This window comes from Callospermophilus lateralis, chromosome 10 (assembly GCF_048772815.1).
Source record: "Callospermophilus lateralis isolate mCalLat2 chromosome 10, mCalLat2.hap1, whole genome shotgun sequence".
In the NCBI taxonomy this organism is placed as follows: Eukaryota; Metazoa; Chordata; class Mammalia; order Rodentia; family Sciuridae; genus Callospermophilus; species Callospermophilus lateralis.
This window is the reverse complement of record NC_135314.1, coordinates 114,648,045-114,674,668: the sequence shown is the minus strand read 5'-3', so window position 1 is coordinate 114,674,668 and position 26,624 is coordinate 114,648,045.

Below are 26,624 nucleotides of genomic sequence, written 5' to 3'. Positions count from 1 at the left end.
AGTGGTGAAAGAGGGCATTCCTTTCTTGTTCCAGTTTTTAGGGGGAATGCCTTCAGTTTTTCTCCATTTAGAATGATGTTGGCCTGGAACTTAGCATAAATAGCCTTTATAATGTTGAGGTATGTTCCTGTTATCCTTAGTTTTTCTAGTATTTTGAACATAAAGGGGGGCAGTTATATGTCAAATGCTTTTTTCTGCATCTATTGAGATGGTCACATGATTCTTATTTTAAGTCTATTGATGTGATGAATTACATTTATTGATTTCCATATGTTGAACCAACCTTGCATCCCTGGGATGAATCCCACTTGATGGTGGTGCATGATCTTTTTGATATGTTTTTGTATTCAATTTTCCAGAATTTTAGTGAGAATTTTTGCATCTATATTCATTAGAGATATTGGTCTGAAGTTTTCTTTTTTTGATGTGTCTTTGCCTGGTTTTGGAATCAGAGTGATATTGGCCTCATAGAATGAGTTTGAAAGTGCTGCCTCTTTTTCTATTTTCTGAAATAAATTGAAGAGTGTTGGTATTAGTTCTTTAAAGGTCTTGTAGAACTCAGGTGTGTGTCCATCTGGTCCTGGGCTTTTCTTGGTTGGTAGACTTTTGATGGCATCTGCTATTTCATTACTTAAAATTGATATGTTTAAATTGTGTATATCATCCTGATTCAATTTGGGCAAATTATATGACCCTAGAAATTTGTTAGTGCTTTTGATATTTTCTATTTTATTGGAGTACAAGTTTTCAAAATAATTTCTAAGTATCTTCTGTATTTCTGTAGTGTCTGTTGTGATATTTCATCACATATGTTAGTGATTTGAGTTTTCTGTCTCCTCTTCATTAACATGGCTAAGGGTCTGTAAATTTTATTTTTTTTTCAAAGAACCAACTTTTTGTTCTGTCAGTTTTTTCAACTGTTTCTTTTGTTTCAATATGATTGATTTCAGATCTGATTTTACTTATTTCCTGTCTTCTGTTGCTTTTGGTGTTGATTTGTTCTTCTTTTTCTAGGGCTTAGAGATGTAACTTTGTTGACTTTTTCTTCTTTTAAGGAATGAGCTCCACACAATGAATTTTCCTCTTAGAACTGATTTCATAGTGTCCCAGAGATTTCAGTACGTTGTATCTGTGTTCTCATTCACGTCTAAAAAATGTTTAATCTCTCTTGATGTCTTCTACAACCCATTGTTCATTCATTAGCATATTATTTAGTTTCCAGGTTTTGGATTGGATTTTGTTTCTTATTTTATCATTGATTTCTAATTTCATTCCATTATGATCTAATAGAATGCAGAGTAGTATCTCTACTTTTTTTTTTTTTTTTTTACATTTGCCGGGAGTTGCTTTGTGGCAGAATATATGGTATATTTTAGAGAATGATCCATGTGCTGCTGAGAAAAAAGTGTATTCTCTTTTCGAAGGATGAAATATTCTATATATGTCAGTTAAGTTATTGATTGAATTGAGTTCTATAGTTTCTTTGTTCAACTTTTGTTTGGAAGATCTATCTAGTGATTAAAGAGGTGTGTTAAAGTCACCAAAAAATATTATATTGTGGTCTATTTGACTCTTGAACTTGAGAAGAGTTTGTTTGATGAACGTAGATGCTCCATTGTTTGGGGCATATATACTTATAATTGTTAAGTCTTATTGGACTATGATTCCCTAGAGCATTATGCAGTGTTCTTCTTTATCCGTTTTGATTGACTTTAGTTTGAAGTCTGCCTTATTTGATATGAGAATGGAAACCCCTGCTTGCTTCCACAGTCCATGTGAGTGTTATAATTTTTCCAAACCTTTCACCTTCAGTCTGTGGATGCCTTTTTCTATGAGATAAGTTTCTTAGAGGCAGCATATTGTTGGACCTTTTTTTTTTTTTCTCATCCAATCTGCTAGTCTAGGTCTTTTGATTGGTGAGTTTAGGCCATTAACATTCAGGGTTATTATTGAACATGATTTGTATTCCCAGCCATTTTGTATTCCCATTTTGATTATTTTTGGTATTTAATGTGACTTGATTAAATTTTCCTTTAGTGTAAATGCTCCCTCTGCTGATTTTCATCATTGTTTTTCATTTCCTCTTCTTGGAATATTTTGCTGAGGATGTTCTGTAGTGCAGGCTTTCTAGCTATAAATTCTTTTAACTTGTTTATCATGGAACATTTTTATTTCATCATCAAACCTGAAGCTCAGTTTTGCTGGATATAAGATTCTTGGTTGGCATCTATTTTCTTTTAGAGCTTGGTATATGTTGTTCCACAATCTCCTGGCTTTGAGAGTCTGGGTTGAAAATTCTGCTGAGACATGAATTGGTCTCCCACTATATGTGATCTGATTTCTCTCTCTTGTGGCTTTTAAGATTCTATCCTTATTCTGTATGCTAGGCATTTTCATTATAATGTACCTTGTTGTTGATCTGTTGTAATTTTGTACATTTGATATCCTGTAAGCCTTTTGTATTGGTTTTCCAATTCATCTTCACGTTTGGGAAATTTTCTGATATTATCTCATTGCAGAGATTGTGCATTCCTTTGTTTTGAATCTCTGTGCCTTCCTCTATCTTAATAACTCTTAGATTTGGTCTTTTGATGCTGTCCCATAATTCTTGGATGTTCTGTTCAGAGTTTCAAACTATCTTCACTGTGTGATCAACTTTCTTTTCCACATTGTATACTTTGTCTCTATTATCTGAGGTTCTTCCTTCCAAGTGATCTAGTGTTGGTTATACTTTCTATTGACTTTTTTATTTGATTTATTGTATTCTTTATTTCTAGGATTTCTGGGGTTTTTTTCAGAGTCTGTATGTCTCGAAGTAATCTTTGCTACCTATATTTGCTCTATTATCTCATTGTTAGAGTGATCAATTTTTGCCTGTATTTGCTCATTTAGGTCATGCTTTAATTCAGAGATCATTTTAATTATGAACCTTCTGAACTCCTTCTCTGACATTTCATCAGCTTTGCTGTCGGTGGGTTCTGTTATAATAGTGTCCTGGTTTGTTTGGGCCACTTTCCTCCCTTGTTTTATTCATGTTGTCTATGTGCATTCCTTTCTTGCACTGCGGATCTGAGATATTACAGTTTCTTCCCTATATTCTTGTAGTGCCAGTGCAGATTTTCTGTACCTTACCTTGATGTTGGGATTCCAGTCCCTGCTGGTGTCCCTCAATGAATGCTACTGCATCCTGGATCTGGGACCTGTGTAAGTTGGAGTGGGTGGATCTGGGCCTCTGGCTTGACCTCTTGTGGTAGTCTACTGGTTGGAAGAAGAGGTCCTGTGCCAGAGGATAGGCTCTGGTGGTGTCTGCCCCACTGGGGGAGGGGTGGACTGGGCCTACTGAGAGCCTGGGTCCCTCATGGACTGGTGTGGGCAGTTAAGGTGGAATCTTGTCTCCTGAGCTGAAATGAAGTTTTGAAAGAATAAAACTTTGGGAGATTAGAAAGGTCCAGAGAAAATATGATATGTTAAACAACAATATTATCCAGTGTTTTAATAAGAAAAAAACAGACTCTTCTCTCATTACAAAAGATATTTATTCTAAGGATATGCCAAAAATTGTGTGTTCTCTTGATCTCCAAGAGGAAAGCAATTGACTACATCTGATTGGATGTAGAAATCAAGAATAACATAATGACAAGAATTCATTATTTTAAAAACAACAACAAAAAACCCTCTAAGCACATTCACTGAGCTCTTGTTCTGCAGAAGTGAACTGATCTGTCCAGATGGAGGGCTGGACTGAACACCAGACAAAAGACGCTGATGCTTCGTGATGACAGTACACGGGTGGTACCAAACATGATGATGTAGAAAGACCATCCCCCTCTTGGATTGGGGATGTGGCTCAAGCGGTAGCACACTTGCCTGAGGATCGGGTTCGATCCTCAGCACCACATACAAAAAAAGATGTTGTGTCCACCGAAAAACTAACTAAATAAATAAATAAAATTCTCTCTCTCTCTCTCTCTCTCTCTCTCTCTCTCTAAAAAAAAAAAAAGAAAAAAGAAAGAAAGATCCCCTCTTTCCCAGTGTGCTGGCCCTGCCTTTCCTCCAACTGCACTAGCCTCATGTTTGACAGTGGGTGAATACTTTATCCCAAGAAGCAGGGCCAAACATTTGACTTGAATAATCCCATGGTCATTACCTCACTTTAATATCCATGAATGACTTGTTTGTATTTTCTATTTCTTGCCCTAGGTGAAAATGTTCATTAAAAACAGTTAGAGGGCTGGGTTTGTGGCTCAGAGGTAGAGTGCTTGCCTAGCATGTGTGAGGCCCTGGGTTCCATTCTCAGCACCACATATAAGTAAGTGACTAAAATAAAGGTTCATCAATATCTAAAAATAAATAAATAACAAAAACAAACAAATAATTGGAACTTTGAATGGGTTATTAGGTTCCAAGGGAAGGGAATTGAGAATTCCTTGCCTGGGCATATTCACAGGTAAAAATTGTAAAAGTACATTTCTGTCAGTTTTTTAAAAAATAGGACCTTTTAGAGAAAATTAAACTTTGAGAATTATTGTCTTATTTGTGCTTTGGAGTTGTGGACCATCTCTAAAATTTTTCACAGATGTCACATTGATAGAATCTGTCAGGCATTAGATGAAGCTGTGGTTTTTTAGTCAGTTTCGATTAATTACATTTTTTTGTGTGTGGCTAATGTTGCAGATTATTCTTGTCTTTTGTATTGACTACAATCTTCTAATTTGTGGTGAAATAATTTACTATAATGCATTTGGGCTATATTATATCTGCTTAGAGAAAGCTGTGGTAAGAACTTAATGATTGATATCATAAGAAGGATGGCAAACAAACTCAGAAATAAGCTTTCTGAATACATGTGCATCTGTACCCCTGAAAAACCTTCATCCATTTACTCAACATGCTTTATTTAGCACATATTTTCTTTTCTGTGGATGTAACAGGGAATACAGAGCAAGTCCATTTTTTAAGAGACAGTGGAAAGAGTAGAGACTACCTATTTTTCACTTCTCTATAAAATTTTAACTCAAAAATTAAAAAATGTTTAAATAGTATTTACGTTATCATACAATTTATACAATACATAGATATAAGAACAGTAATATAAGACTTCATACCAAAAAATTATGAGTTGTTATTAGTAAAAATATTTAAATAATAGGAGAGAATTGTAATATGTTCATGGATTGGAAAATATATATTGTAAGACTTAAGTTCTTCTCAAGTTTACCTATAGAATCATTGCATGCTATATCAAGATCTCTGCATTTACCCAAATTCCCAGTCATACCACTCTTGGATATATGTTCCAGAAACACCTGTGAGTGGTCTTCAGGGAAAGAGTATCAAGATATTTATAACAACAATATTTGGGGTAGTACAGATTTGGAGTAACTTAGGTGCCTACAACAAAGGGAATTAATATGTGAAAATAGGTGGATGAATTCTTTATAAAAAGTATGAGTCATTTGGGAATAATGAATCTGAAGTATACTCTACAATAAGGATCAATCTTAAATTCAAATGTTGGGAGAAAAATTAGCAGAATGAAAACTACAGATGAATTCATAGCATGATGAAATTTATGTATTTCTAAGGAGTATACAGAAAACCACCATACATTTCTGAAAATTATATGCATAACCTAGGGTATATGGACATATACTAGAGTGTGTATCATTTGAGAAATGAGAATAGGAATGGGTTCATCATGAAGTTGAAAATAAATTGAAATAAAACAAGAAAAGAGGTTTGCACATAATGAGGGTAATCATGTGCCATGAAAAGAAAAATAAGTTCTCTTTATGGTACACCATTCTCTTAAACTCTGATCATCGGATAAGTATATGTAAATAAATATAAGTTTTGAATAGATGTAGGACATCATGGATGAAGTCCACTGTTCCTGAGAACTTGAAATACATCAGAGGGGAAAAAATGTTTGTTGGATTTGGCAAATAGTTCTTTAATGATCTCAGCATGAATTTCAATTGAGCAGCACAATTATTGCTGTTCAATTCTGTATATCTGTCCTCTGGCCCCCAAATTACATATGCTCCATATGAAGAGTATATTCACCCCATCCCAACATCCCCAAATATCTGAATCCATTATGTTATGAAAAATAAATTCAAATCTCATCTAGATATCAATCATCAGCTCAAAATTCTCAAACCTCATATTCTTAACTTACCTCAATTAGGTTTGGGGGAGATTCTGAGTAGGATCCATCCTGGGGCAAAATCATTCTCCATTTCCAGACTTCCAAATAATCAGTTTTAAAAGTGTCACAGTGGGAAAAACAGGATAGACATTCCCATTTTAAAAGAAAAAAAATGGAAAGGATACGGAGTGGTTAAGCAAGTTCAAAATCTAACAGGGAAAATTCTGTAAGGTTTCAAGTCATAATAGTCTTCTGTGGCTCAAGGCTCTGCCTTCTGGGCCCATGACTGCTCCGTCCTCTGGGTTTTTGCCCATCTCTGTATCAATACCTCTATGCTCTGCCCCATACCACCAACCTTGGCCTCAGCCTTCCTTCTACAACTGCCTTGACAGCCCATATGGCTTCTGCTTATCGTAATTCCATCACTGGGGACTTTTTTTTTTTTAAGAATAGCATATATACCATGAATCTCTCTTGTTCCATTTTCTACTTGAAAAATCCCAGGAAGCTGAAAGCCTGCCTTAATTTCAACCAGTCTTAGCCCCTTCACTTGAAGCTATTAGAGATACTGTTTTATATTTTTTTTATTGGTGCATTATAATTATACACAATAGCAGGATTCATTGTAATATATCTGTATATACACACAACACAAATTGGTCTATTTCATTCCCCAGTACCTTCCTTTTCTCTCTCCTCCTCTCACCCCAAGATCCTCTGTTCTACTAGTCTCTATTCTATTTTCATGAGGTCCTTTATTTATTTATTTTTCTTTTTTGATGCTCGCAGTATTTTCTGCTGTTACAGCATTCTCAAAAACCTTCCGAGACGCCTCTGTATATTGGAGATCCATGCCTTTAAGCAAGAAGGCTCATCACAGTACTTTCCTGGATCATCCTTCTCTATTCTGGACTTCCACTGAGATGGGTGAGTGGACAAGCGAGTTCCATCCAAACCCTTCAGCAAATGTCTCCAGCCATACTCTTGGCCATGTCTCTAGAACATACTTTCCAAGTGAATAGCTTAAATTTAGCACCCTTTGCAATCTGGACAGTAGAAGATCTGCCTATGTCACCCAGTGTGCTCTCTCCTTCTTCCCTGCACCTTCACAATCTCTCAGCATCATCTTCTTCATTTTCTCCCTTTTCTCTCCCATGTTGCTACAAATAGCAAGAAGGAAGCAGGTTGTGTTTTCATATTCCACATTTGGCTTGAATTCCCCCTGTTAAATTTTCAAGTTTATTGATTACAAGTTCTGCTTTACACACTACATCAGAAAACAATTGACCCAATTGACTATGTAGAAGAAAACTATCCCCAGCAATATCTTTAATATCAACATTTGTACCAATAAGCTCTTAACAGTCTAGGCTTTCTCTACTATGTGCCTCAAAATCTTTCAGCTTTCATGCATCATCCAGTTCCAAAGTGACTTGCATAATTTTTGATATTTATTACATCAACATGCCTCCTCCTTGTTAGAAGATCTGTATTAGTTTCCACAGGCTGCTGTAACAAGCTGCCATATAATTAATGAATTAAAAGAAAATACTTCTGGAGGAAAGAAGTTGAAATCAAAGTGTTGGCAGGGCCACGCTGCCTCTGAATATTTTAGGGAAGACTCTCTTCCTTATCTTCTTCAGCTTCTGGTCACTCCAGGAGTGGTGTGACTTGGGACTGCATAAAAGCTGCCTTTGCTTCCTCAGTCACGCTGACTTTTACCTGGTGCATTCCATTTTTTTTTTCTCTGTAAAGAACATGTCATTGGATTCAAGGTCCACCCCATGCTAGGATGTTCATCTTACAATCCTTTATTTACAGGGAAAGTTTCTCCATTCACAGATTTGAAGACACGGATATGGTATGTGTTTATCAGTTGGACACATTTAATTGGGAGTTAGGGAGTCATAGTGAGGGCAAAGATAAACCCTTCATCATGTTATGGCACATTTTGCAGCATATTTGCACTTGATAATTATTGCAAAAATCAGAAACATATCTTTACAATTAATGGAAGTTTTTCTGGAAGTTTGTTCAATAACCATGTTAAGCCAATTTAAAAAAAATAAAAACAATATCAGTAGAACATCATGGTTTCACAGCATGAAAATATGAACCCAGATTGTTAGCAAGGACAATTGCTAACAATTGTTCTTGTTAGCAAAATTCTAATTACATGAAAAAGAAATGGGCATATATATGATGTGAAATATATGAATATAATTCAAAAATTGGCTCTAACTATTGGAAATTGCAGAGAAATATTGATTTTTTATAAGCCTGTATTGGCATTAGCTCAATTCACCACCATGGTCAATTACATAGCCAAATACATTCTTGATGGGACTTGTGTAATGGGCCATCATTCTTTCAAGAACAAAATTGTTTCCTATTCCTCTGATTTGATAATTGGTAATAAACATGTAATATATCAATTTACAAAGTCAATTACATAATCAAGAAGAGTGCCAACAGCAATAACCAAAGTACTCTGTACTGTATTTACTTTCATATTCTCCACCTTCCCTAAGGCACCAGGGCTGGCATTTTTCCTACTTTCTCAATTTTCCTTGCATAATTTTCCACTTGGTGGACCGCCATTGTCAACAGCAACACTCTTCAACTTCTGGAGGCCTGATAAGAGCAGTTGAGGAGATGAGAACTGAGTTTAATTAAGTCCTGGTTGCTGAACGTAAATGTGAAAGTGCTTAATTATTCAACATTGGTGGTGATGAAAGTCACAGAAGAGGCTCCAGAAGAAACATGTATCTCGTGATCTTTGAGATGCAAGCCTGAAAAATATCAATTTCCTCCTTACCTCCTTTAAATTAAAACAATGTTTTAGAGGAATGTTGATGAAAGTATGCATAACTAATAAAATACCTTGCTGAATAATTCCAGCTGCAGAAAAGATCCATTTAGAAGTAGATAATGTGGTATAATTATGTGTAAGATATGCTCCATGAAAATATCTACCAGCTTTGTGTCCATGTATATTTAAGGAAAATTTTTAAGTAAAAGCAAAATATTGTTTTGAATTTGGCAACAAAAAGATGATTCCAATTTAAAATTCAATTTTGTTTTTTTCAAAACTCCTTTTAGTTTTTCTAAATTTATTTTTTATTCTAATTTGTTATATATGGTAGCAGAATTCACTACAATTCATTTACATATATAGAGCAGAGTTTTTCATATCTCTGGTTGTATATAAAGTATACTCACACCATTTGTGTCTTCATATATGTACTTTAGTTTTCAGAGTATCACTTAAATATAGACTACAAAATGTTTGGAGTTATTTCAATAAAAATAATGTAATTTTAATCACTATTGTGACTCCTAAAGTGTTTTTCTAGTAAACATGAGTTAACATCTATTTATAATATCAGCTATCAAGTTATTTGTTCAGTGTAAGCACAGATACATTGGGCCTGCATTGTAGTTCTTAAATATGCATGCCAATATAGAAGAGAGAGAATTTTTGGGGTAAATTTCATGGTTTGCACAACGTCACATATGAACTCTTTGTTTCTTTAAATGATGATTTAGTTTTTCCTGACAATATTACTGGCAACATTTGGATAAGGTGGCATTTTAAGTTTTTCTGTAGAATAGTTAACCAGAAAAAGATTAAATTTTATACAGATGGGTCTATCCCCAGATGTGAATATAGGAAAAACTTAGTTTTGTCTCAGGGTATTTATTCACCATATAAATCTACTAGCACATTCTTATCTGTTATGTAAATAAGATGTGGAATTCCAATAGTGTATCAGTGTTCCATAGCAGATGGTACACTGAGATTTACCACACCATTACATTTAATGGGTTTGAATTCATTTGGATTTCTTGATGTTCTCTCTGTCCTTCTCATAGCAGCAATGTTGCCAATGTTCCTGATTATATATGATTTGAGAGAGTGCTTAAAGAAGAAAAACTCCTTTATCCTAGAAATATGAGTATTTTATGTCAAAGTTTAAAGTGTATATGCATTGCATTTTTGAGAATTTATATGCCCTGAAAGAAAAGGCTAGTTAATGAATATTCAACAAAGTACATGCAGTCATTACACTCAAAGATATTTTATAAAATGGAAATACTCAATTAACTATTGTAGTGCTAATTGGGAGTATTCATTTGAAAAACAAAAAGAAAGTTTTCACTTAGATAATCTTGGATGAAGTTATATAAAAAACTGAATATGAGAATACCTAGACTCAGGAAGGCAAGCATCTTAGTCATGGCAAGCAAAGATACTCATGACTATTTGTCAACAAACATTTATGTAATATTGGGCTTATTGATTGCTCTAGATTAATTTAAAAAACACTCCCTGATTTTATGGAGGAAGGATCAGACCTCAGTGATAACTGGAAATGACAACATGAGCCATGTGGGTATTTTCGTTTGTGAAGCCTCTTTACTTCAGAGCACAGAGAGAGCTGGTGCAGTTTTGATCGGATAGTCACAGGAATCACTGTGGATGAACACAGAACACAAAAATAATATGAAATTTAATGTTATAAATAGATCCTCTATTTCTAAATCAATTTGTTCAAGGAGTAGCCGTAACAGCAAAATCACCTACAAAATCTTGTTAAAATGGAGAAGCATCCCAGATACTCTAAATCAAAAATCTATGATGAAACTTGCTCATTAAGACATTAAAAACAAGTAAACAACAAAACCTTAAATCTCTGTTGATTATCATGCACATACAGATGGGTATGGCTATATATATACTGTATATGTGTTTGCATGTGTGTGTTCACACATGTATATTTGAATATTTGCATGTATGTGTGTATACATATACTCACAGACCTGGCAAATCAACCCTCACACTCAGTATCTAAAGCCAACTGTCTGGTTTAAATTAGGCTCCTCACCTGCTAGTTCTGGACCACAGGCTTATCATGACTTGCCCTCTCCCTGCCTCGGTTGCCTCTGCTCTCAATGGGGTTAGCATAACTACATCCCAGGATTGTTAGCCGAACTGAATGAGGCAATATGTGTAACACACTCGGTACCTGATACATGACATTCACTAATGAAATGAAATTTTCTAAAAAATTTAAAGATGGAAATGTTTAATAGAATTGCGAGACACCAGGTTAATTTCCAAGATTTCCGTTAGAAAGAAAGAAACAGCAACTCCGTAGGAAATAGCCAAGCACTGATTATTGCATAAAATATTATTTCCTGTTTGAAAACCAAAGTGCATTCAGATTTTTTTTTTTGTTGTTTCTCCCTTGTTTCCACTTTCAGATCATTATTTTTAATACTGTCAGTATCAGTTTCAGGAGCAACTCTGAATTAAACAGCCTCTCAGGTTTTCCCAGTCACACCCTATGTGCTTTCTGGTGACACTCATTCTCATGAATGATAAGGATGTTCCCCCCTCCACACTGGTATAAAATGAGGCTTAAATACAGTATCTTGGTGCATATATGTGCATGCTATTTCCAGCAAATCACTTCAGTGATACAGCACAGCAGTCACCTTAAAGTGACACTACAGGCATGGTACTCGGGCACAGTTCATTTGTGGGATGTGGGGCTCATTTGGCAGCAGTGCTGAAGTCACATTCATTTATAGGCACTTCAGAGGCAGCCTTAAGCCCTTCCCTAATTACATCACCACTGCCGGCCTTGCCATGTGTTTATCCATTTTCAGGTCTTAGAAGCCTTTTCCATTATTATCTGCAACTCCCTTAGATCTGCAGTCACAGATCACGATTTAGAAGAAGAAAACCTGAATGCCAAAGACAGGTAGAACATGATTATGTTTCATTGGTCTCATACTTAGCTTTTCACCTAGTGATGATGAATTCCAGAATGAGCCAGAGTGTTTCATCCATCACGATGCCACCACCTCGCACCCGCACTAGTACCAAGACCCTGGGTTTCACATGCCTCTGACATTCACATGTCAGAATCAGCCGTCCAGGGCTTCTGTCGAGAGCACTATTTCTGGGCACCTCGTAATTGTACTTCCCGCATTATTCACACAAGCTTCCAGTAAGTCTAATTACTTCTCCAAATTGGCCTGAAAAGCATTTAGACAGTGGGGCTTTCCATTGGCCCTGAAGTCATTTGATCTCTTTATGACTTCCCTGAGCTAGCAGCAGCCATTTCAGATTGGCTCTGACTGTGAGACAGGCAATGGTGCATCTGTTTTCTGGTTTGTGTTTTAATGGGAAAAACACTTTCGAAGAAGGCGAACTTCATATCCTTACTTATGTAAGAGTTATGTGTAACCCTTTGCAATATGCAAATGAGTGTACCTCTTGGGTGGGAAAAAAAGTTTATCTGAACCTAATTTGGAAACTAGGAAAATGTTCCCAGATCAATTTTAATATCCTGAGGATTTTTTTTTTTTTTTTTTTTGGCATAGGTATGTCTGTGTGAGTGTGCAAAATAATAAGAATGCTGCCAAATTGGTTCGGGCTGACTTATAATATCCTGAATATAAAATCTAACATTAATTTTGAAAGTTACAAATCATATGATTTAAGTAAAACTGAAATTTGTGCTGTGTGATATGATTTTTGCCTTTTTAAAAATTTTCCAACATGCTTTTTTTTTAAATTAGCAAATCAGTATTTTAATATCCTTAGAAATTGAAATGTTTCTGGATTATAGCTACTTGGAAAAACCTCTAAAAATTACTTTATACTACATTTTATTTTCAGGCAAAATTTAAAAATATTCTTAAGAAGTTGACAGTATAGTAGTTAATAAATCCTAAATATTTACAAACATATGAATGTAAAAATGTAAATGTTACCAGTTTCACCATTTTAGAAAATTTCAATTTATAAAATTTGTGCAAAATATTTAAATAGGGGTTAACAGTATCCACTGTTTAACCATATTCTAATTGGGATTTTTTATAATAATTCCAAAACTTCCTTTGATACTTTGAAATTATTCCTGAACCAATTATAAAGAATACATCAATTTGATTGTTGAATATAATTATTTTTCTTGTCTATTTATGAGATTTACTGATAGTATAAAAATGGTAATTTAGATTTTATATTTTTTGAGTAAGTATTACATGGGATCTGGGATTGAATCTTCATTTATTTATAACATTTGAAGTCTGATAGATATGTAAGTATCGATGATCCAGTGAGTAAATGTGTGTTTTTATGAAAATGCTAAAGAGTTTAGCATTTTTAATATTGCAAAGTTTATGTGTTATGGTATAGATATGAGGAGTCCCCCAAAAGCTCATGTGTGAGACAATACAATAAAGTTTAGAGGTGAAATGATGGGTTATAACCCAATTGTTGAATTAATCCCTTGGCAGGGAATAACTGGGTGGTGACTGCAGGCAGGTGGGGTGTGGCTGGAGGAGGTGGGTCACTGGAGGGCATTCCTTTGGGGTATATATTATGTACCTTGTGAATGCAGACTCTCTCTTTCTACTTCCTGGTGTGATTTCTTGAGCTGCTTTCCTCTGCCGTGCTCTTCTACCATGATCTGTTTTACCTCAGGCCCTGTGGAATGGAGCCCACCATCTAGGGACTGAGACCTCAGAAACTGTGAGCCTCCAGATAAATGTTTCCTCCTCCAAAGTTGCTCTGGTCAAGTATGTCAGTCACAGCAAAAAAAAAAAAAAAAGCTAACTAACACATTATGATAAAACAACAATTATAACTCAGTGTCAGCATAAAAGATTTAATCTTTTATGAAATTTATCATTTTCTCTAATATTTATGATTGAAGAAGCAAAATATTTCATAATACAGAGCAGAGGAGGGTCATGCACAAAACCTTCTATTCTTTACATTTCTCAATATTTGCATTCAAATACAAAATTGTGTCAGTATTGTTTTATTTATTTAACAAGCAGTTATTTAGCTCATACCATATTCCAGGCAATTTAATAAGATACTATTACTTCAATAATAGACATCTATATAGGTCTTATTCCTATCCTCACAGAAGTTATAAAGGAGTCAGGAAAGAAAGTAAGAAATTCCAAAAATCTAAATAGAACCTGGGTGGTGTGCTGTGAAGAGAAGTTACAGTAATCTATAATAGAGTTCAATGGCTCTAAAAAATTTTTCCTCAAGAAATTATATTCTTGGGGCTGGGGTTGGGGTTGGGGCTGGGGCTCAGTGGTAAAGTGCTTGCCTTGTATGTGTGAGGCACTGGGTTCGATCCTGAGCACCACATAAAAATAAATAAATAAAGACATTGTGTTCACCTACAACCAAAAACATTATTTTAAAAAAATAGAAAATTATATTCTTGCTCTGTTCTGAAATATGAGCCACACAGCATCAGTAACAGTGAAGGAAATCATTTGAAGCTCCAAAGCCCTGAGGTCAAAAGTGTGGGGGAAGCAGTTAATGGAGATCATTGCAGAGAGAAAAGGGAGAAAGTATGAGACTAATGTTAGGTGAGGTGACATCATAGAGCAGTAGGTTTTTTAAAGCACTCCAGTTGCTCCGTGCAGAATGAACGAGTGACAGACAAAAGCATATTCAGGAATGATAGCTGGTGTACTACTACTGCAATTGTCCAGGCAGAAAGGGATTATGATATGGAAGTAGCAGCCCAGGGAAGGCAGTGGAAATAGAGAAGTGCACAGAACTAGAAGCTTGGGAGAAAGAATGCAGTTTGGTAGAGTGGGATGTGAAGTGTGAAAAAAATCCATGTCAAGGATGATCTATGCATTTCTGGATGTTTATTTAATTGTATAGTGCTGACCACTCCTTAAAATACAGAGATCAAGAGTAGGCCCCCTACAGGGAGGGCTAAATTATTTCAGTCATGAGCAAAGTAAATTTAAGACTTTAAAAAAATATCCACATAGAAATGTCGAGGAAAAAAATGAAAATTAGAGATCACCAAGAGACAGTATAGAAATCAAGGAACTGAATGGTATTCCATATGTTAGAGTACACTGTTTTATGTATGGGGAAAAAGAGATGAAGAAAATCAAATATTTATTATGATAATTCCTGCAGAATATTCAGTAGACTTACCGAATTACTGATCCAAAAAGAGAACTCAGATTACCAACTGTGATGTTGATATGCTTTTTTTATATAAAATAAAAATTATTTTGATAATCACTTTTTATAAATAACTTATACAGAGTAAAGCTGAAGACACAGTGACCTGTGGTATTTATAGGAATTCTCAAATTTTAGTTATGCTTCTATGAACAAGGTGGTCCCTTTCTGCATTACATTACATGTATAACTGGAATAACACTGTGTAACCACTTTCCAGTTCAATCACTTCCATAAGCCAATCTCTTGGTATCATGTAATATCTCCCATTGAGTTTTAGGCTTATGGTTCAAAGAGTTCAGATGGTTTTACATAGAGCAAGTAAAAGAGAGTCATCCTTTCATACTAAAAAATCTCAGGAACAGGAAGCACAAGAGACACAGGTGTGGAAGAGGATCTTGTAGATAGATTACAACTTCCCTTTATGGGTTTTTTTTTTCCTAGAGAAGAAGAAAAGGTATATTCTCAAGTTGAGAAAAACAAAAAGGGAAAGAGACTTTTGCTCAGTACGTTTTAAGATTTGGGGATGTTTCCTTCACTGTCAGCTTCTGCTTTTCCTTAATTCTTGCTTTCCAATACCAGCCCCTGCACACGTTTGGAGAGGAATCCACAGCACAATCGATTTGGCTTCTTGGTACACTTAAGGAAGAAAAGAGCCAATGGGAAACTGGGCTCCCTGAGCCTCATTCCTATGTGAATGAAACTTAGAGGTCCCAGCAAGGTCTTTGGAGACAGGATGTCCATCAAGGAACTGGCGAGCCCTGGGGCACTGGGGAGGCTGAGGAGTCAACCTTTGGGCAGGGTCTAGATGGAGAGATACGACAGGGGCCTATCACCTGCTCTTGCTGAGACAAGGCTGAACTACCTGTGCACACCCACCAGGCGCTGACAAAGCCTGCAAGGGCCAGAACATACCTTCACTCTAGAGATAAAAATAGCAGCCAAGTCAGAAAATGCCAGTAATCAATAAGGGCAAGATCTTTCTTCACTAGTACAAAATCCTTCTCATACATCTGTTGCCATCTTGGATAAGAAAAAGGAGAGAGAAACAAAATGAGAAAATTGGACATTTTATTTCTAAGGAACATTTTATGACTGTCATTGATGTAAGATTATGTGATATTCTGAATATGACTTTTCCCTCTCTTGGGGTTCAGAAGGCTCAAAGGGAAGTCAGTAAACTTAAAAGTGTAATAAGGTTACTTTTTCTTTATATGTGAGCATGTTGCCTTCATAAAAAAGTTCACGCAACCTTTATTTTCTTGCAGAAAAGTGTATTCCCTTTATTTCCAATAGCAGAGTTGGTACTAGGGATTGAAGTCAGGGGCATGTGGCCACTAAGCCACATCCCTAGCCCTATTTTGTATTCTTTCTTTCTTTCTTTCTTTTTTTTTTTTTAAAGAGCGTCTTGCTGAGTTGCTTAGTGCTTTGCTTTTGCTGAAGCTGGCTTTGAACTTGCAATCCTCCTGTCTCAGCCTCCTGAGGTGCTGAGATTACAGGAGTGCTCCATTGTACCTGGCCACTTGATTATTTATTCTCAGTTCTGTAGTTTGGATCCTAAGTCCCCAGAAAGTCCATGGGGTACAGGCTTAGTCCCCAATGTGAACTATTGGAGGTGGGGGAACTTTTAAGAAGTGGGATCTAGTGGGAGGACTTTAGGTCACTGGGGGTGTGTCTTGAAGGGAATAAGGAGACCCCAGCTCTTTCCTCTATTTCTCTTTTGCTTTTGGGCTATGAAGTGAGCAGTTTTACCCCACCAAGAGCTCCTGACATGATGTTCTGCCTTGCCAAAAGCAATCAGGCCCACCAGTCATAGATTCTATGTCTGTGAGACAAAATAACCCTTTATTTTTAATAAGTTGATCATCTCAGGTATTTGCTATTTATATAATAAAATTTTATTAAGTGAATTTGAAATTGAATAGTATCATGTATTATAAAGTAACATGTATTATATTAAGATGGAATAGCACTAAAATATTGCAACATTAAAAGAACAGTGCATTAGAATATTCATAGAACTAGTTATTTGTATTGACTTAAATTTTCTTATCTGGATTAAAATTGAAAAAAAAGTTAAAAAAATCTACAACTAGGGTGGGAAAAGTTGTACCTATTGAAGAAAATATGATACAGATTTTTAATCTCTTTTATTTTGAGATGAAATCAAGTTTACATTCTTATCAATGTATAGAATATATGAGATTTTTTATACTTGTAACATCAGTGACTTGTGAAAATTAGTATATACAATTTAAAGTAAATTCCACAGATGAATGTGCATAACTAGATACTATTATTCAAAATGTATTTTTTTCTGGGTATTATAGGCTGAATTTAGTCCATTTAATAAATATGATTTCAGAATAAAACTTCATTTAATAGCTGTTAAGAATACAAAGGTAGAGACAAGAACCAAATGTAGCCCCTTTTAATAAAATAGTTAATGGTATCACCATATGCTAAGCTCTTATTAGAGTCTACTCTGGATCTGAATAAAGGAAATGTTCAAAAATAAAATGCTTTGAAGGTGATTAGCTGCAGTAGTGTCCTAGAGACAGGACATCTTGTTCCTTTGGCTTAGCAGGTGTGTGCATGCCTTAGGCAAGTGTAAGACAATTTAGCTGTGGTTGTGTTTGATTAGCTTGATCAAATATACATTTTACACTATAAAGAATGTTTTTTTTCTTTTATATTAGCTGAATACCTGTTTCTAAAAACTCCCGAGCCTTCCTTTATTTTATGTCATCTGCTCATGTCTACTATGGTTTAAATGAGAAAACCAGGTGGCTTCCCAAAGTCATGAATATATTACAAAAAAAAAAAGGAATTCTCTGGGTCACTGATGATAAATAAAATCGTTTTTCGTACCATTGTAGTCACGCATTGCCCATTTCATTGCGAATTGAAAATTATTGCTTATGTTCACTGTTTGTCTGGAAAACACCATTTCAAGGGGTACTGGTTTGTATTTGTTTCTAAATTAGGGAAAGAATAAGTTCTTTTGAAATAACTGTAACTCCTAGGAAAACTTAGAGCCAGGGATTTCTTGAATGGCTTTGTATATGATAATATATTTAATATTCACAGAATATGAGATCATGGGATAATTATTATTATCTGTGTTTTATAGCTAAAAAAATGTGGCTGTGCAGAGGCTGAGCTGCTGGACCCATGCACAGAACTATGGAAGAGGGAGTCTGAGGCTGATCTTCTGTGCTCTGAACTGCTAGGCCAAGTGTTTACGGTGTGCGTGCTGTTGTGTTTCAGTTCCCACAGGCACTGGGACTCTGTCCTGGACATCCTCAGCCATGTCAGCCCTGTTCAGCTCTCCCACTTGCACCTCCTCAATGTCTGTCTCACGTAGAGTGATGCTTCATTTTTTTTCTCTTATTTATGCAGTCGTCACATTTTGCTGTGATTTTTGCATGACATCTTCAATTTCTTCCTTTTCCAATTCCTTACATATAGACATTAGAATACCCTTGCTGACATCCTTTCATGATAACAACACTCATCAAAGTAGGAATAGAAGGGAACTTCACCACACTTGTAAATGGCATCCAAACACCAACATCTATCTGGCACGGTACATAATGGTGAGACATGAACAGAGTGTTCTGTCCTGCCATTTCTTTCTCTGTTTGACTAGAAGTTTAGCCTGTACTATGGGACAAGAAAGTGAAATAAAAGAGCCCGGTGTGGTGGCGCACACCTGTAATCCCACCAACTCGGAAGGCTGAGACAGGAGGACCACTAGTTTAAAGCCAGCCCCAGCTATTTATAGAGACCCTAAGCAACTTGAGACCCTGTCTCAAAATAAAAATAAAAAGGGTTGGGGATATGTGGCTTAGTGGTTAAGTACCCCTGAGTTCAGTTCCTAGTACCAATCAATCTATATTGGTTGGAAAAAAAAAAAAAAGAAAATGAAATAAAAGCCATCTGTATTAAAAAGAAAAATGATGTCAAAATAAAAATCTCTCTGTTTGTGGATGATGTGACCTTGTGTAGAGAAAATCTTGAGGAAAATACTAAAGAACAGCTCTTTCATGTGTCACAGCTATAACACATGAGTCCAGCAAGGTTTCAAGACACAAGGTCAATGAATAAAAATCCATTGCATTTTTATACACTTGTAATGAAAATTTTAAGAATAGTGTCGAGAAGACAATTCCCTTAACAATAACATCAAGAAGAGTAAAATGCATAGGGAAATTTTCACAAAAAAAGTGCAAAAATTATAGTCTGAAAGCTGCAATGCATTGTTTTTTAATACTAGAAACTGAACTCAGGGATGCTTAATCCCTGAGCCAAATCCTCATCTCTTTTTAAATTTTTTTTCTTTTTTTTTTTTTATTGGTTGCTCAAGACAATACAATGATCTTGACATATCATACATTTGATTCAAATGGGGTATGAATTAATTCTCTTTTTAAATTTTGAAACAGGATTTCATCCAGGTGTTTAGAGCCTTGCTTAGCTGCTAAGGTTGACCTCAAACTTGCAATTCTCCTCCCTCAGACTTCCAAACCTCTGGGATTACAAGCATGCACAGCCATGCTCAGCTTTAGCTGGGTTTTTAGGACTGTTTCATCAGGATTCTTAGTTACAAATAGAAGAATCTATTTTGATTAGTTTAAGCTAAAAAGGAATTTTCAAAAGTGCTTTATCTTATGGAATTTCCGTAAGTGCCAGAGAGCCATTCTTAGCTCTCTTGTCAGATAAAAAGCCCAAACAAACTGCAGATATTTATATAGAGAAAACACCACCAGTCCCCTCCATATGCTCAGCACTTACAGACACAAGACTGGATCACCAAACTTGTTATTGTCACTACTTGCAGAACTGGGCACAAGTGTTTGCTAGATTCTGCAGAATTAATATGTGCATCTTCCTATCAACCTCTGTGGATACCTCTTCCTTCAGAATCTGTTTCACATGAAAGCCAAATACATTTAGCAAAGCATGAAACAACTACAAGTAGTCATCAGTGGTCACAGAGTCACATTTTAGCACGACTTCAAAGGTGTCATAGACCTCCTATTTATTTTTCTGAATAAACATTGATCTCATGAAGAGTGAAGTACTCAAGGATGCGGGCCGGTAATGACCCACCGGCTAGGTACACTGTCATTAGCCATGATGAAAATGCCTCTGGATTTCCATGTCACTGCATATTGCCTGCCTTGCAAGGTATTACTCCACAGAAAAGAGAATTCAACCTCCATGTCTTGATCGGCCCAATCTCTATCAAGCAGACGGGAAGCCTGCTGAGCCAGCCTTGGGTTTCAATGCTGGCTTGGCAAGGGGGTGGACTCATTGGGATAACAATTCAAGTTAAAGATGAGTGCAGTGTACTTTAAGCAATAGCACCTGTCAGTCATAGAATGAGGATAAAAATAGTGTGACAAGAATGACCTTCAGAAGAAGAACCAGAGCACTTGATTTTAATGTCACTAGTCTTACAGAAAGTCCCCAGTTAGTTTTCTTTCCGTGATTGTGTGATGTAAATTCATACAGTTACTCCCTGCAGGAAAACAAGTCAGATGGCTATGCCAGGCTTTTACTAAAAAAAAAAAAAAAAAAAAAATGGAAAACCCCAAGAACATGGATTAACAAACCCCTAAGAACATGGATTAACAAACCCTGAGTGTGGAGGAAGTGGAATTGTGGGAAAATCATTTAGCCTCTCTTGAGCCTCATTTTCCTCAACACTAAAAGAGAGAAACTGTGAAATATGCCATATGGTTGTTGTGAGGACCAAACTGAATGAATGTGTTCAGAGGATATAAGACTGTCTGGCCCATTGTAGGCAATAAATTATGGATAGCTAGAATTATTAACTGTAAGCGTGAGATATTTTTCAAATTAGTTTCTATTTCTAATGATCTTAATTTGTTCTGTGTAGTAGTTTTCTATGCATTCTCCACAGAGGTAGCATAGGCCTTATGCCGGTCATTTAACAGGTAGGAAAACTCAGAAAAAATAAAGTTAAGTGATTTAACAAAGAGAAGTTAAAAAGGAGCTACCATTCTATGTTACATTTATACTCTTTCTACTAATGGAGGGTAGTGGTGTCCTGCATGAAGGACAAGAGTTGTGTGATAAATGACATGAGGTAAACTTACAGGGGAAAGATGGTAATTTTTAAACCCAGAGTCTTTCAGACGCATGATTCTTCTTTATAAAATCATAGACGGAGTGGGTATTAAAAATATCCATTTTGGCTACCTATGGCATTCCTTTATCAAGTGAGATAAAGCATTTCAAAGTCTTTTTTGAATTGTTCATGATGCCAATCTATAACAGATGTCATTTGCCCCTCATAACCATGCTTTTTTTTTTTTTTTTTTTTTTTTTTAATGCAATAGAACTTCTGGCTAATCACGTGGCCACACAGAGAACGGCTTCATATCCCAGTTTTGCCTGAAATCAGGTAAACCTTGTGATAGAGGTCTGCCCGTGCACCAGATAAGAAGGGGTCTGTGTCTTCAGAGGAGGGAGTCAGCCTCCTGTTTCCTGTATCACCCATCAGTAGAGCAAAATCAGCCTTTGGACCATCAGAAGAAAGGTGCCCTTGAGGATGGCTGAGCAATAGCAGAGGCTGCCTAGGTCTCTCCGAGGGTTGGAGCCAAATAAGCTTAGAACTCTATGTGAAAGGAAATCAAACTTGTGTCCCATTCAGATCATTTTCGCAGCTAAAATGATCCCTTAAGGAAGCACGATGCAGCTTGCTTTTTCTCCCTACTACTCCTCTGTGCGCAGCTCTATTATAGAATCTGAGACTATTGTCCGGGGTGGATAACCAGCCAGGTCGCAGTCTTTCCTCCTCCATCCCATGTTGGTCAAGTGGAGAAGCTGAGATCATGGCCTAGCAGATGTCAGCATTTAAAAATAAGTGTCCTAGTTTACAATTTAATGTAACATAAATTTCACCTGAAATGTGCTTAGGTTTCTGTTTTTGCTTGCCTCTCCATTAAGTAACTAAGGAAATATATTATCAATATGAACATATATTATCGATAATATGAATGTTATATCTCTATTACTTGTTTTATTTACAATTTTCTTCTAAGAATTTAATTTTAAAATTATTTAAGGACATGGGTATCCATGAAAAATTATTTGACTCTAGTTTTAGGAGAGCATGTGTCCTGTGTTCTAATTATTGCTTTGATAAATGCACATGCCCATGTTTATCCATATTTATAGAGATATGTGTGTATCTATTAAAAAATATATGGAAGCACAAATATTAACTTCTCAGTTACATTCTCTGGGATAAGAATTAAAAAGGAGATGGGAAGGTATCTGACATTGTTTTTAAAGTTTACTCATGTATTAGTTAATTTTTCAAAAAATATTTTCAAAATTTTATGACTTAAATACAAAGAAAATACATTTGAATTATTTGAAAATTTCTCTAATGTCTAGAAATTTAATAGGAATGACCCAAAAGGGACAGTGCCATATTCAAGACACCAAGAATAAGAATAGTTCAGGTAATTTCTGGTCTACTGATGAACCCTCAGGTCAAAGGTGGGCATGGGGGTCATCTAGGTGCACAAGGCCCAAAGCAAGAAAGGGTGGAGGAAATGACAGGAGAAGGAGAAGATAGAGAAAGAATGGAAGAAAGAGAGACTTGGAAAGAAGATAAGGAGGAAGAGATAGAGAAGGAGAAAGAACAAGGAGATGTTAGGGCAGAACAATAAAGGGTAATCTGAATTTTACTAATCTCAAATATAACGAATATTTACAAATAAAAAAAAAGTCAGTCTAACCTCATTAGCCAGTATCTGAATTTTTCAATTAGTGAACAAAATGATGACCTGTGTTCTGGATATGATTAAAAGTTCTATCTGTCATGTGAGAAATTTTGAAAGTATAGAACTTTATTTATATAACATAGATCATTAGAGCTTTAGTTTATTCAGTAATTTAATGTACCAAAGCAATCTTTCACTGTTTTGGTAGAATTAAAGAAATCATGAAAAAAATTAGTAAATGCTCAAGTATAAAAAGCACAGCTAAAACAAAGGCCTAGCAAATTAACCTATGAATCTCATAGTTTGTATATTGATTCAGGGTAAAAAATACAACTTCTCTTCTGGTTGAATTGACCATAGAGAATTATGAGGAAATTAATACATAATGAGTTAGTCATAAAATGAATGTATTTATATATTTTGCAAGCTTATAAAGAGCAAAGCTTTTGCCCCTTTTTAATCACTATGGAGGGACTGGGGTTGTGGCTTAGAGGTAGAGCACTTGCCTAGCATGTTCGAGGCCCTGGGTTCAATCCTCAGCACCACGTAAACATAAAATAAGTAATTACTATGGATCAGGAAGAAAATAATATTTAGATGATACTTGATTTATAACAGAACTTTAATGTCAAGATATTCTGCTTTCAAACAAGGTTCTGGGAAGTCTGAAGAACTAGAAAACACCTAGGAATAAAACACAGAGATGCAATGCTGATGTTACTCCAGAATAATCTCTGTTTTGTTACAAGTTAATTTTTCCTATTTATACTTAAGTTCTTTTGAATCAGGTAGAGAAGAAAGGTCAGTTTCTAGTAGGAAATAGCACCGAAACTCCAGCACTGAGAAAGCTGAATTACAGCCAAGTGGTTAAAATCATTAACCTCCAATGCAACCCGGGATATGTAAAGTCTATTGTTTCAACACTCAAGCTACAAATCTAGAGAAATGAATAGTTTCCATTATACAATAAAATGACTTTTAGTATATAATTCAGCTGTAGGAGGAAAACCAAGGTTTCATTCTGAATAAGGGACAATTGAATGAAAATTGCCATGCAAAGCTAGGTAAAGATTCTTTGTCTTTCTTCTTGTACATTTATTTTTATATATAGATCCAGTTGAGTAATATAATTGGTATTTTAATAACATGTTTTCTATTTTTGTCTTAGAAGAAGAAACATTTTAAAAAGCGAGAATGAAGAAGCATCCATTGCTCAGTTATTTTTTGGTCAGCTTTATCTGAAATGAGAAATGCTCTGATGTGACCCATTACCAACATCTGGTGCCAATTATCTCATATTACAGCACTAATATCCCTGGATACAATAACCAATCCTCGTACCATTGTAGTGTAAATACAGTTTTTATTAAAGATTCTATAAATGTGTGTGCATGGAAATTTGTTTTATATAGATATGAAGCGTAATATTTGGTTAACTTAATTATCGAGACCATATTCAGAAGCTTGTGCAATGCAGATAACACATGGTATACAAAAGAAAGGACTGAAGAACATAAATACTGCAAAATAAGTAGTAATGATAAAATGGATTAAATAGTTGGATAATGAATGTTCATTTGAAATATTGTCATGTTTAAGGTTTTTTTATTTTCTCAATATATATCATTTAGTTTTTTTGTGGAAAATGATATGTTTAGGCAAGATATGTTTGACAGTTCTTACATGTCATCATCCTATATTAACTATGGAATTAATAGTATTCTCAAAAGTGGGAATAATCTACTAAAGGAAGTATGAACTTTATCATGACTCATAGTAGAACACATATTCATTCATTTATTTATGCACTTTGATATACATAGATGGGATGTAATTTCTCATTTTTCTGAGTATACATGTTGCAGAATCATATTGCTCATGAAGTCACATATATACATACAGTAATAATGTCTGTTTCATTCTACTATCTTTTCTATCCCCATATCCCCTCCTCTTCCCTCCCATCACTTCCTTCTACCTAATCTAAGGTAACACTATTTTCCCTAGTGCCCCCCGCCTTGTTGTGAATTAGCATCCACATATTAGAGAAAACATTCAACCTTTGGTTTTATGGAATTGGTTTATTTTGCTTAGCATGATATTCTCCAACTCCAACCATTTACTGGCAAATGCCATAATTTTACTTTTTTTTCAAGCTGAGTAATATTCCATTGAGTATAGGTACCACATTTTCTTTATCCATTCATCTATCGAGGGACACCTACATTGCTTCCATTGTCTAGCTATTGTGAATTGAGCTGCTGTAAAGGTGGATGCGGCTGTGTCACTCTAATGTGCTGATTTTAAGTTCTTTGGTTATAAACCAAGGAGTGGAATGGAAAACGCTGTGATTGAGGGGAATAACCCAGATACTGTGTTAGAAACAAATTCTGAAAAGGGTCGGGATCGTTTTCAAAATCTCACTAAGAAGCTCAGGGAGTTACTCGTTGGGGAAGGGATTTATTAGATGTGACCTACAGGATAAGAAAAAGACCTACGAGTCCAGAAAAAGAAAACAACAACAACAAAAAAATATAAGACCTGTATCTGAGCATGAGCTTCCTTGACACACGGAAGACAGCACAGACAGCCTCACCTGAGACTGGTGGAGGCTGATTTGAAAAAAGGCGGGAAGGACAAGCACACCTTGAAGTGTCCCGGATTTAGTCTACGTCTCAGAAGTTACTGCCAGAAGCCTGGGGGTGGACCTGCAGTCCTGCAGCCTAGAACTGGAAGGTGCCACAATCCTTTCTACAAGGGCAAGAGTCCCCTTCATGTCCCCTCCCCACAGTCCCATTTGCCATTTTGGGATTTATGAGTGGCAATCTGTACCACAAAGCAATTTTCTGAAGAAAAAAAAAATTGAGTCAGAGCCCGAGATGCTATTCATGAGCCAGTTAAAAATCTCCACCATGATCCCTGTGCCTGTTTGGCAGGGTCAGGGCTTTGTGGAAGATTCGATTTGTTAGAGACCATCAAGAACCCTCAATTACTTTGTACATTAGAGTTGTCCTAAGTGTAAATCTGCCGCACTACAATACTCGGATTCAATCATTATTCCATCTATTTCAGTTCATTGACTGCCCATGTGTAATTAGTACACATTTAAAAATACATGTTTATTAAGCTATGGGCACTGCTATTAATGAAATCCTCTGAAATGAAAAGTGTTCTGAACCTGAGTCAGAAACCGTGGATTCTGTGGCAGAGGCTGTCACTACCACCAACTGGCTCTGTAACCTGGGGCAAGTCATTTAATTTCTCTGGGCATTAATTTTCTCTGAAAAAAAAAAATGAGGAGACCAGACTAAATCATTGCTAAGGTCAATTTTGATTTCTGATGTCTGTCATGTGAGTGCTAAAATGAGGCCTGCTGAGATGATGGTGGCTAGATTTGCATTAATCAAGAAACAAGGATAATAAGTGGAGAACCATTTAGTGGGTCCAGGCCATTTGCCTGGCACAAAGTAAGCCATTTTGTATAGGTTATTTCTAACCATCCAAATAAACTCATGGAGAAACAGGTTCAGAGAGGCCGCGATTTGCTCGGTGCTACACAGCTGTTAAGTGGCAGAGGCAAGCTTACAAGCCACATTTTCCGTGACGCATCTGAATCAGATACTGTGGTGCTTATCATTCCTCTGTTTATATTATTTTACTTGAAGAGTATGCC